Source organism: Protopterus annectens, chromosome 3.part1, assembly GCF_019279795.1.
Source record: "Protopterus annectens isolate FY-2018-M chromosome 3.part1, PAN1.0, whole genome shotgun sequence".
Classification (NCBI taxonomy): domain Eukaryota; kingdom Metazoa; phylum Chordata; order Ceratodontiformes; family Protopteridae; genus Protopterus; species Protopterus annectens.
The window spans coordinates 1480572351-1480585816 of record NC_056732.1 but is presented as its reverse complement, the minus strand read 5'-3'; the positions used below and the strand labels follow the sequence as shown (position 1 = coordinate 1480585816).

General features: G+C 46.8%; 1 protein-coding gene across 3 annotated transcripts in view; it reads right to left on the bottom strand.

Moving 5' to 3' along the window:
* The window catches only part of STK31 (serine/threonine kinase 31), a 5081810-nt gene that overhangs the window by 2582809 nt on the left and 2485535 nt on the right, over nucleotides 1-13466 (bottom strand). The gene's annotated exons all lie outside the window — the stretch shown is intronic.

Below are 13466 nucleotides of genomic sequence, written 5' to 3'. Positions count from 1 at the left end.
CATATCCCAGGATGCACCACTACCAGTCCCCCAGATCTAGTTTGTCCGCATACATGCACACATGCACACCCTGCTTATATAACATCGTCAGATGAAACAAGATAAAACAGTAGAACTCAAAACCGTTCAATCTCTTCTGATCTCCAAGGCAGGGGGAAGGAGCCTCAGTATTAGGAATGTCGGAGAGATGGATCCCAAACATCTGAAGTTATGGTGAGTACATAACTAAAAGATGTTATGTGATCCTATCTCGCCTACATTCTGAATGATGGGACAGCGTCCCTAGCACCTGAATCCTGGGTGGCTCACTGGAAAACACTCCTGAGTACCGTGGAACCAAATGAAGCTCGTCCTCTGGATGCCACATCGAATTTGTAGTGTGAAATGAAAGTGTGCGGATTGGACCAAGTAGCAGCACAGATATCGACTATAGCGAGCTTGGAATGAATAGCTATAGAAGTAGCCATAGCTCTGGTAGAATGAGCCTTGATAGATGTTGTAAGTTGCTTATTCGAAGAATAAGTCTGAGTTATGCAATCTCTGATCCATTTTGAGATAGTAGCTTTTGTGATGGTTTGGCCCAGTTTATTATCTGAGAAGGACACAAACAACTGGTCTGACTTACGAAGTTGCTGAGTCCTGTCTAAATAGAAGCGTAACTGCCTGTGAACATCCAATTTATGAAGAGTGTATTCTGCTTCATTGGAGAATTTTGGGAAGAAAACCGGTAGCTCTAGAGATTGTTGGAGGCAGAAACTAGAACAGACCTTTGGGACAAAGGATGGATTAGGCCTAAGTGATACTCTATCCTTGTGGAAAATCAAGTACGGTGGCTTAATAGACAGGGCTTGAAGCTCAAACTCTTCTTGCAAGTAATTGCAACTAAGAAGGCAGTTTTCCAAGACAGATATTTTAACTCGCATGTAGCAGCCGGTTCGAAAGGGGAGATGTTAATGCGCCAAGCACCAAATCAAGATCCCACGGAGGTGCAGGATGAAAAATTGGTGGTCTTAATAGGCTCGCACCTTTAATGAAAGTTTTGCATAGTCTGCTGCTCATCAAAGGAGGATCCATGGATTCGTGGAATTTAGAGATAGCCGCTAGCTGGACTTTAATAGTTGAGACAGAAGATCCCTGATTAAACAAGGATGTTAAAAATTTTAAGACCTCTGGGACAGGAGCAGTGATAGGGTCAAAGCCCTTGAGTTGAGCCCAGACAGCAAACCTCTTCCACTTACTAAGGTACAATTTGTTAGTGGTGGGTTTGTGGGCTGAAGATAAAATGTGAACAACTTCCGGGTCTAGAGTGTGCCTTCTAACTAAAGTCGGAAGTGGAGGAGCCAAGCTGTCAATTTCAAAGATTGAAGGGACTGATGTCGAAGTCCCGACTGATGGATTAGCAAGTCCGGAATCAGGTCTAAAGTCCACGGATCGTCCACTGCATGCTTTTTCAGGTAGGGAAACCATACCTGACGAGGCCAGTACGGGGCAATCAGAATCATTGAAGACCCCAGTTGAGAGGCTTTTTGAATAACTCTGGGAAGAAGCGGAATTGGAGGAAAGGCATAAAGTAGCCCTGTTGGCCAAGGTTGTGCTAGAGCATCCATGGCTGGTACTCCCTGATGTGGGATGAAGGAGAAGAACCTTTGGCACTTGGTGTTTAATGGAGTTGCAAATAGGTCGCAGCACGGCGTCCCCCATCTCCTGAAAACCTGAGCTGCTACTGTGTGGTTTAGAGACCACTCGTGAGGAGAGAGAATTGTCCTGCTCAATTTGTCTGCCAATATATTTGACTTTCCGGGATGTGGGTCGCTACCAAGAAGCGGTTGGTAGCTACAGCCCATTCCCACACTCTCATGGCCTCTCTGCAAAGGGGGTATGATCTGGTCCCTCCTTGTTTGTTCAGATACCAAACCACCGACATGTTGTCTGTGTGGATGGCGATGATGCCCTGAGGAAGAAACTTGTGTAAGGCTTGAAGGGATAGAAGCACAGCCCTCATCTCCAACACATTGATGTGGAGAAGAGCTTCGTCTGGAAGCCAGGAGCCCTGAACTAGCCTGCCCAGACAATGCCCCCCCCACCCTATCTGGGAGGCATCTGTCGTCAGGGTAACCACTGGAGAGGGAAGAACAAAGGGGTTTCCTTGATCCAAATTGGATGTCTGAAGCCACCAGCGAAGGTCCCTTTTGCATATATCCGTAATCATGATGTGATGATTGAGGGGAAGATCCTGAAAGGACCATTGCGTTGACAAGTCAGAAGTCTAAATCTCAAAATGCACGCACTCGAGGCCCTTCTCAGTATGGAGAACATCGATGTCTGTGCTGTGACAGAAACCTGGTTCAAGGCTCCTGAGAGCACCCCGGCGCTATCAGGTTTTACCTCATATCATGCGTTCCGGCCCCAAAATCTGGACAATACCAAGAAAGGAGGGGGGGTATCCATATTCATCAAGGACACCCACACCTCAAGACTGGTGGCAACGCACGATGCATCGGAGACCATCCAGGTGCAATTAACCATAGGCAAGACTGCTCTGCAAATTGTAGCATGTTACAGGCCACCCTCACAAACTCAGGAACCTCACATGGCCTTCCTGAAAACACTAGAGGGGATAAATGTATCACCAAACACCATCATACTAGGTGACTTCAATTACCCTAATATAGACTGGGAACACTACTCAAGCCCAAACACCCTAGCCCAAAAGTTCCTGGAATTCATAAACTCAAATGCCATGGAACAACTAGTCACCATCCCCACAAGAGGAGATAACATACTTGATCTCATCATCACGAACATGGGAGCACAATGTTCAACACCGGAGGTGTACCCCTCACTGGTGAGATCAGACCACAACTAATCTCGCTGGAGGTCCTCATCCCACCCCACCTGAAATAAAAAAGACCACAGTAAAGAACTTCTCAAAAGCCGACTTGACACTTCTAAAGACTAGTGTGGTCTCCTTTAAGGCCCCCGAGCCGGCGGAAAACAGTACTCAAGCCGCTGAATCACTTACAAATGCCTTCTACCAGCACCTGCAGGACTGCATGGATAAGGCAATCCCAAGCAAAACAAAGACTCTTTGTACCAAAGGCAAGCATCCAGTCTGGTGGACCCCAGCCATAAACAAACTCTACAACAAAAGGAGGAAGCTACTACAAGATAGAGCAAAATCCTTAAAAGGTAAGACACCCTTGATCACTATAAGTAAAAACTAAGAGCTCTCATAAAATCATCCAAAGCAAATTTCGAGAGAAAAATAGCTAAAGACTCAAAAGACAATCATAAGGCCTTCTTTAGCTATGTTAGAAACCTGGGAGGAAACTCCCAGATATGCTCAGAGCTAGTTCAAAATGATGTGAAGATTACTGATCCTACAGACATTGCCAACATACTGGCTGACAGGTTCAGTGCAAACTTCTCCCCTCCCCAAAAGGAGAGATATCTATACCAAACGATTGCAGCCCCCAAACATCTCCAGCCCAAGTGAGAACTGCTCTCTCCAAAGCAAAAACACAGCATCCATGGGACCTGATGGTGTCCCCGGCTGTGTGCTCCATGAACTCAATGAGGAATTAAACCCACAGCTAGGACAGCTGTTTAATCAAAGTCTTACCTCTGGATACGCACTCAGGAGTGGCGCACTGCAACTGTGGTACCACTTCACAAAGGCGGTGCCTCCACCGACCCTGGAAATTACCGCCCATTAGCTTGACAAGCCTTATCTGCAAAGCCATGGAGAGGATCATAATGGACCTCATAAATAAAGACATAGGAATTTGCAGACTTTGGATCCAACCCAGTTTGGCTTTGTCAAAGGCAGATCATGCCTTTTAAACTTGGTTGACTTTTTGAAACAGTCACCAAAGCCATTGATGAGGGAAAGGCAGTCCATACAGCCTACCTCGATCTGGCTAAGGCCTTCGATACAATACCCCATTCGGTGATCATTGAAAAACTCATCAGCTTAAATGTCAACCCATACATCACAAGATGGGTTGCAAACTGGCTGAGTGACAGAACCCACAGGGTCAGAGCTGCTGGCGCCATGTCAGACTCAAAGCCTGTCACAAGTGGTGTCCCACAGGGCTCAGTCCTGGGCCCACTCTTGTTTGGCATCTACTTTTCCGAAGTACAAGCAAACACAGGAGGGTTATGGCTGACAAAGTTTGCAGATGACTGCAAACTGGGCGCCATAGTAGAAAACACATCTGACACAGATATCCTTCAGAAGGGTCTCACAGAAACGGATAACTGGTGCCAGAGCCACGCCTAAAGTTAAATGCCAAAAATGCATAGTCATACCCTTCGGGAAAAACAAGGTTACCCCTAGCTACCAAATAGGTGGCAATCCACTGAGCACAGAAGAAGTTATCAGGGACCTGGGGACCCAGGTTGATAGTAGTCTGTCATTCGACACCCATGTAGCTAAAGTAGTTAGGAAGACCTTCTACATTGCCCACCTTATCATGAAGGGATTCTCATCTAGATCAAGGGAGGTCATAGTCTCCCTTTACTCATCACTCATCAGACCAATGATTGAGTACAATGCCCCATTCGGAATGTATCTGACCCGACACTTGCAGCAGCTGGAGAGGCCACAAAAGTTCCTCACCAAAAGGATAAAGGGTCTCAAAAATCTGTCCTATGCTGCCCGACTGAAAGAACTCCAGCTCTATTCAGTCGCACCGCTTGCTCAGAGGTGACCTTTGCCTAACATACAAGGCCATGTCAAACCCAGATTTGATGAATATGCTTCACCTCAAAAATCTAGATCCATCAGAGCCACAAGGGCGGAGACTTAAACCTTGACACGGCTATTAATAGGACGTGCTGGAGGGATAGATTCATCACCCAAAGACTCCCTATGCTGTGGAACAAAATCCCGGTACATGTGAGGCAGAGCACCTCGCTGGCCTTGTTCAAGAGAAATCTTGACCAATGGATGGGAGATCGCAGATATACCCCAGGGATTACCTCAGTGTCACTGCTCGACAGAGGCACAGAAAAATAATGGGTATAGTTCCCCATACTAAAGGGGTGGCCTAAGCCACAAAACGATGGGCTAGGCTTGTAAATGCCCTCGGGCAGATAGCCTAGTATGAACCTATGAACCTATGAACCTATGAATAGCCACTGAAGAATCCTCATGTGCAATCTTGCCAGACGGACTAAAAGAACCGTGGCAGACATTGAGCCTAGAACTTGTAGAACCATCCTGGCTGGGGCTTTGGATCTCGAGATCAGAGCTTGAACTTGGCCCTGTAAAGTTTGGATCCTTTCGGCAGGAAGAAAGACGCGCATCAATCTTGAGTCTATCTCTGCTCCTATGAACTTTATGCGTTGAGAGGGCAGCAAGACAGACTTTGACCAATTGAATGTAATCCCCAGGGTAATACCCAGGGAGATGGTGGCTTTGAGGTTGTCCATTAGTAGATGCCTGGTGGTGGCAGTCAGGAGCCAGTCGTCCAGATAGGGAAACACTTGGAATCCAAGACTTCTCAGGTGAGCCGTCACTACTGCCAAACACTTGGTGAACACCCTGGGGCTGTGGTGAGACCAAAGGGCAGAGCGCAAAATTGGTAATGACTGACTCCCAGGCTGAAGCGCAGATACCTCCTGGACGCCTGATGTATCGGTATGTGATAATAGGCGTCCTTGAGGTCTATGGAGCACATCCAAACATCCTTCTCCAACAATGGGAGAATGGATTGTAACGTGACCATTCGAATTTGGATTTCGTGGACGGATTGGTTCAGTCTGCTGAGATCCAATATTGGTCTCAGGTCCCCTGTCTTTTTTGGCACTAAAAAGAACCTGGAGTAATTTCCTGATCCGATCTGGTCTGTGGGGACCGGTTGGATGACTCCTTTTCTAGCAGCTTTAAAGCTTCTGCGGCTGCCATTGCCCTTTGACTGGGTGGTGGGTCCGGGATTCTTTGGACGGTGGGGGAGAATGTGAATGGGATGGTGTAACCTCCGGCAATGATCCGGCACCCATCTGTCCTGAGTGATTGACTCCCAGGCTTTTAGGTGCTTGGCAAAACGACACCCGACTGGCTCCGGAGCCGCACAGCCGGGCAATCCCTCATGACGTGTGGGAGGCTGAAGAGCCACGAAAGGACTCGCGGTCTCCAGAATTGCGGGGCCCTCTGCCGCCTCTGGGACGGCGTCTCCCTGAAAAATTTCCCGTCCTCTGCCTCTGGAAGGGATTCTTCCTGCTGTTGGGAGAAAACTTACGGATTTGCGGAACCACATTTTCCCCTCCTTTAGCCTTGGGGTAAGGCCGAAGGGAGTGGAATAACGGGCACCTCGGCAGATAAAGTTTTTCCCTCTTGTTCACAGCGGGTAAGGGTGTCTTTAACCTTGGGTCCAAACAAGGAGGACCCATCAAAGGGAGCGTCGGCGAAGGAAGACTTGAAGGCCTCCGTAATGACACAAGCGAGCCAGGCTTGTCTCCGTGAGCCACGCCTGTGCCTGCCGCTCTACCCGCCTTCGGCCGCATAGGAAATGAGCCTCATGGACGAGTTAGAAATTGACGTAAGGATAGCCAACTGAGAGCAAACCGACTGGGCTAGCTGCTCAGGTAGGTTACCCGAGAGGGAATCTGACAACTCCTTGACCAGATCCCTCTGAAGCCTGGTAAAATGTGCCAAATAATTCAGAGACCTTAAAGTAAAGGCCGCTGAAGTCAGGGTGCGCTCCACCTGTCCATACTCCTAGACTCCTTATTAGGAGGATGGATGGACGTTGAAGCCTCTGCCACGTCCTGTTGTGTAGCAGATGCCACCACCATGGCATCTACAGCCACGCCTTTAGTGAGGAACTCCTTCTCAGGGGGAGCAGACAAAAATTTATTTGGACGAGAAGGACTGGTTCCACGGTATCTGGATGTTCCCACGCCCTTCGACAAACTAAATCCAGAAGCTCGTCAAGGGCGGAGACACCCAGGAGGCGGAGGGCTGAGCCCCAAAGGCCTTGAGGAGCACTGACTCGTCAGTAGAGGGGTTTGGATATCCAGCCGCCTCGTTGTTTGAGGATCTCTAAGATGTCTGCAAAGGAGACATCATCCGAGGACGACTCGGGACCCTCTGCATCATCCAGATCAGTGTCTGAAGTAATAGACTGGGAGTCCACGTGCTTCCTCTTGCACGATCTCTTCCTTGGGGGTTCCTCCGAAGACAGCTCAGAAGAACCCTCAGGAGGAGGGGAACCCCACTGGGGTAACCTCAGGCCCCGGGGCTCCGCTGACTACGGACAGGGGAATTGCCAAAGACCCAGTCTCCACGCCTAGGGAAGGTGCCGGTAAAGCCGGGGAGCTGGCCGAAGAGGACTTGGCCAAGGCACTCCTCATGGCTCTGAAAGCCGGACCCCCAGAATCCTGGGAGTGTCCGGTCCCCGGAGCCGTGATAGTCGACGGAAGACCCGCAGCCGAAGCACCGAGGGGGAGGCTCGGAACCGAAAGCATAGGTCCCGAAACATCACCCCCGGGTCCAGCCGAAGATGTCCGCGTACCAAACTCGGACCCGAAGGCCCGGGTTGGAGTAAGGGTCGGAGCCAACCCTGAGATCTCCATCGGCTAAAACAGCACCTGCTCCGACGGAGCCGAAGCAGTCGGAGGAGGAATGGCAATGGGGTGGGCCAAGGTCATCGGCTCCGAAGCCAACTGGGTCGGAACCGAAACAAATTTTTGGAAGACTGGGGACTGGAACAGTCTTTGGAGCACCCTGTCTATATCAGAATCTGACATCCTCGAAGACCGAGAGGAAACAGAACGGGTCCGAGACGGTCTCTCCAACGGCCCCAAAGGGCTAGGGGACCGGCTCCGAGGCGACTCGATGAATATCGGCGCCGAGGGAATACACACACCAGTTTCCATCGGTGCCGAGATGGACTTGCGCCGAGGAGGAAGTGTCTGAGCGGCAACCTTTGTCGGCTCCGAGCTGTGGACCCGACGAAGATGACCCGCCTCTCGATGCCCCAGCTATCGGCACCGAAGCCAGAGGAGTCGATACTGGTGGCAGCGAGGCAGACCGTTCGACCTCGGCTCCAAGTCCTTGGAGCCAAGGAGAGGCCTGCCTTTGTTTCTTAGCGATCGGATCCGATGGACTGGTCGGAGCCGACGCCTTTTCTTTGGCCGGAGAAGGAGAGGATGCCAAAGCTTCTTGAAGAAGGTTTAATTAATCCCTTCAGAATTAATTTATTTTTCCTCTCCTGGAGGACCCTTGAGGAAAAAGCGTGACATACACTACATGATTCCTGTAAATGCTTTGCCCCTAAGCAATACACACATAGCGAGTGATCGTCCATGATGGACATTTTGAAGCTACATTTTACACATTTCTTGAAGCCCGAAGGCCTAGGATTCTGTGACATTATAGAAATTTTAAAAGTAACTGTAAAGAACACTGGTGACACACCTAGAATAGGCTTACAGTTATCACTCGCAATACTCTGAGTTAGTCAAACACAGCACAAACTCTGTAAATGTAATAATTTCTCTCAGTTAGTTCTTATTTAAAGAAGAGAAATGTAAATGATTTAAAACAGGACCGAAGTCACCTACAAATAAAAAGACCGGGAAAGGCCTTTCCAGACAAGAGGTACTCCTAGTCCACACTCACAACACAAGAATTCACCAAGTGAATTTTGTCAAACACACTCAAAACACAAGAATAGCTGTTAAAACAGCTTTTTGTAGAGAATGAAGAAAAACCTGACAGAAAAACTAGTGAAATAATCACTACTTAACTCAGCCAGCTCGAGACCACGTCTTCACTTGTTAGCGGCAAACGAGATCTGGGAGACTGGTAGTGGTGCATCCTGGGATATGGTAAGCTCAGCCAGTAAGAGACTTCGCTCTTTGGCATAAGCGTGCCGAGTCGGAGCCGAGGGATCGGCTCCGAACCCATCATTCAGAATGTAGGCGAGATAGGATCACATAACATCCCCTGATCAAAGAAATCAAATCTTCAGCCATTTTAAGCATCTGTTTCTTAGGCTTAGGGCCTTGACCTGGAGACTGAAGAGTAGGCTTTTTTTGGTTTTAGAGGAGTCTTAAGCTTAGCATAAGATTTTATGGTGAGAGTAGTCGGTCTGAAGACACCTTCAGGAACCGAAGGTGTTGCTACATCACAGGCTTCCCCTACTGCAATGTCGTCGGTAGGGCCTAAAGAAAAAGGCTGCGTCGGCCTAGAACTCTCTGCTGGGGGATCCGATGCGGTCTGGGGATCCAATTCAGCGGTAGCCAGGGGCTGCGTAGGCGCCTCACTGAAAACCGGAGAACCGGCGACTGGCCCAGCTGAGGCCTCGGAGTCTGGCTTGGATCTAGGCTGCCTGTCTTTATCTTTGCGTTTTTTATGCACGCAGGTACTCGGTTGATCCGACGGCATAGTGTAATTAAATTTTCTACCAAAATAGTGTTGTGCGAAATCAAAGCGTTGCTTTATAGTTCGCTTATTGAACCTAGCACAAAACTGACAACCAGTGACGTTGTGGTCTGGGCCTAGGCAAGGTATACAAAAAGAATGAAAGTCCTTATGAGGTATTTGCTTCCCACAAGAAATGCAATTGTTAACTTTTTCTGACATCGGACTGAGGCAAGAAAAGGTTCCCCAACGGGGTACTTAGCTTTGAAGACTTCGGACTGAAACTCGATTCGAAAATCTCAGGTGTCGGCCGACCGGCACTTGCGAACTGCTTTTGCTTCGGGCACCGCGCGGCAAGAAAGACTGAAGAAAATGGCGTCGGATGCCTCTGGTATACCCCTGGCGTTCTGACGTCAGGGAAGAAGCGACAGCAACCGACTCCGGACCAAGACTTTGGAATTCGGGCCGACTGCAGGACCGCATGACGGCAGGATAACCCAAGTGTGATGACTGCAGCAGGGTAACACGATGAACATCTTGGATTACAAACCAAAGGCTCATTCTGAACCCAAGTAAAACAAAGCTAGTACTCTTTAGCTCTCTCAGAGCCACACCTCCCACTGATTATTTTTTTCGTCTCCTCCATTAACAAGACCACAATCACCCCCACAAATCATACCAAACTATTAGGGGTTGCAATAGATAATCACCTTAGATTTGACCTACATATTTCTATAACCATAAAAAAGTACATAAAAAATTTGGCCTACTGTATCGCAATACAAAATTCCTCACTGACCACTACAATAGCGAGGACTCAACTACTATCCACCCTACTTCATGCCTCCTCCCGTGCTTACAAATCTCTGCAAATCCGACCTAAACAAACTTGATAGTTGTTATAATAAGATAGCCAAATTCGCTACAACCTCTCCTATCAGAACACATCACTGAATGCCTAAAAAAACTCAGTTGGCTAGAACTACCACTACTACTTCAACTTAAATCAACTATCACTACCCACAAAATAAAACATAACTCTGAAAACACCCCAGCCCTACAAAATCTTTTGCAACGCTATACAACAGCCAGGTCCTTGAGGTCCAGCACACAAAACCTCCTCAAAGTAACCAAATATAACAATGGAGCTGGTAAGTCTGTCTACAGCCACTGTATAGCAAACACCTGGAACTCCCTTTCCTGCCCACATAACTGACAACAAATCCCCATCACAGTTCAAGAAACTTGTTAAAACTCACTTTTTGAATAATCAATTGTACTCCTGTATCCCCCTGGCTAATGTCTCATTAGGACACTTCACCTAACTTAACTCTGCTAAGCCAACCATAGTACTGTACACACTTAGGACTGTTAAGCTACTGCTCTCCCCATCTCTCCAGGAGTTAAGGAAAACTACCCCAGCAATGTTGAGCTCTCCATAAGCAACTAAAACCAGGTGAAGACATATTGTAAATCAATTTATCCTTCTCAACTATAGCAAGCATCATCTGCTCTCTTGGAGCCTTATTCTATGTCTCTCTGCTTTTACTCTGATAGTAAATCTATCGCAGGAATCCTAAACATATGAATATCTTATAAACTGTATTATTATATTGTAGAGAACGAATGTATACTATCTGTTAGTTAATATGTATGTCAAAGTCTCTTCTATAGAAATTGTATGTCAAAAGTCTGTTCTTAAAACTATGTTTTGTAAAAAAATGTCTTGGAGCTTTTCTCCCCGGGCCTCCACTGAAAAAGGACTTGTAATCCAGGTGGACTCTCCCAGTCAACAAATGTAAAATAAATAGGGAATATTTACTGTTATCATGTATCTATCAGAGAACTGCAGGCCAGAGTGGGCCAGACCACGGGTGAATTTTCTATTTCCCATCCAATGGTCAAGTTTAAGTGTGAACAGGGTTAGGGATGGATTCTGCTTTACATAGATGGGGAGCCTAATCCAGAGCATGGGAATCATTTGAGACACACATCCGTCTCACTAGCATGCTCTATTTATGTTGCAAGGAAAGTTTAAATCATTGGATCTAGTGTTTCTGCTGTTTTTGTTTTGCAAATGTGTAAGCAGTCCATCAGGGCTGTATCTGAGGATGTCTTATATGCCAGTTACAGATGGTTTTTCTCAGTTGTTGTGTCTTTCGGCTTTTCCCGGTTAGGGGTCGCCACAGCAGAACTCCGGTCCCCTAATGACTGGCAGTAGATTTTTACGTGCCGAGTTGCCGGCCCTGACGCACAACCTTCAACGAAGGTACACCCATTCACGCATGTCTCCACACAGAAGACGCTCTAGCTGAGAACTGAACAGGACAATGTCTTACTGTGAGGTGAGAACGCTACCGCAGCACCACCACCGCAGCTACAGACTGTTTCTCAGTAACCTGTAGAAACCTGAATACAGAGATAGGGCTTTAAAGCGATCTGTATAAAACAATGTATTAATACCCTGGATTCTCTTGGTGAGGAACCTCTGTGCAGATTCCAACTGTTGAATATGCCTGGTCAGGTACAAGCCAAAGGGGGCACTGTACTCAATGATGGATCTGATAAGGGTTGCGTAAAGTGGTACTATAACTTCCTTGGACATGGATGCCATACCCTTAAATCATTCTATGTCACCTAGCATGCTATCTTGGCTACATGTTGGTCAAATGACAGATTACCGTCTACATATGTTCCCAGATCTCTAACTACTGGGTTAACTTTTAAGAGCGTCTTATCAATATCAAAGGAGTAATTAACACTGGTGGACATTTTCCCAAAAGGCACTGTAATGCAATTCTTGGCACTGAGTTTTAATCTGTGGCTTTGGCAACTATCACTTGTCTGTGTTAGATCCTCTTGCAGAATGTTAGACTCATGAGGGAAATCTATGACAGCCACCACCAAAAAAAAAAAAAAAAAAAAAATTGCAGTCATCTGCAAACTTGGTGAGCTAGAGGCACTTGATATTAACTGTGACTGCCAAGAAATATATGCCAAGCAGGAGTGGGCCCCAACACTAAACCCAAAGATAATCTACTGGTGAATGGTCTCTTAGTGGAGGTGGTCTCACCAATCCTGACTTCTTGGGTCCCATCAGTGAGCCAAGCTGGCAATCCAACAAGTTATGTAGGGATTTTTGCCTAGTTTGGTGAGTCTATCAACAACAGCTGAGTGGGGTATTGCATCAAATGCTTTAGTCAGGTGTGGGTAGGCAGCATCCACAGCTTTCCCTTATCCACTGCCTTTATGACACTCTCAAAGTAGTCTACCATATTAAGTGGGCATGACCTACCTTTGACAAAAACAAACTGGGATTATTCCACTGTCTGTAGGTTGACAATGTCTTTTTTGATTATTTCAAAAATTCTTTCCACGGCTTCATATATTAGACTAGTCAGACCAATGGGTCTTCTAGATGGTCCTTGAGAAGAATAACCATTGCTGTTCTCCATTTACATGGTACATAGCCTGTTTTGAGGGTGTAGTTGAAAAGTGAGTCAAGTAGTTCTGATAGGTCTTGTTTCAAGTTGTTTAGGAGGCAACCCAGAATACTGCCTGGGCCCATTGAGGCTCTGTTTTTGCCTTAGCAAATGCCACCATAACCTTATCCCTGCTAATAGTTTGGGGGGATATGAAAGTAGGGATTTCAAGAGGGGAGAGACAGGGGGAGAGAGGAGGGGTGAAGTTTGAGCTGACTGTCACTCAGAAGATTCATTATGTCACCCTGCTTGGTGAAGGTGGTACCATTTACCACCAAGTTCAGCACACCTTCAAACATATCTGTAGAAAGGCCTTGTAGTAGTCTTTAGCTTGTGAGGCTATCTTGACCTCAGAACTGGTTTTGCAAATCTGTTTGGTTTGCTTCACCAGCAGGTAGCCAGGCAGACTTTTAAGACAGAACCTGATGAGACAATTTATATATATATATATATATATATATATATATATATATATATACATACACGTCTGTGATATGTATATATACATACCGAAATATATATATATATATATATATATATATATATATATATATATATATATATATACACACACACACATACACACACACACACAAAAGTGATCTCTTAGC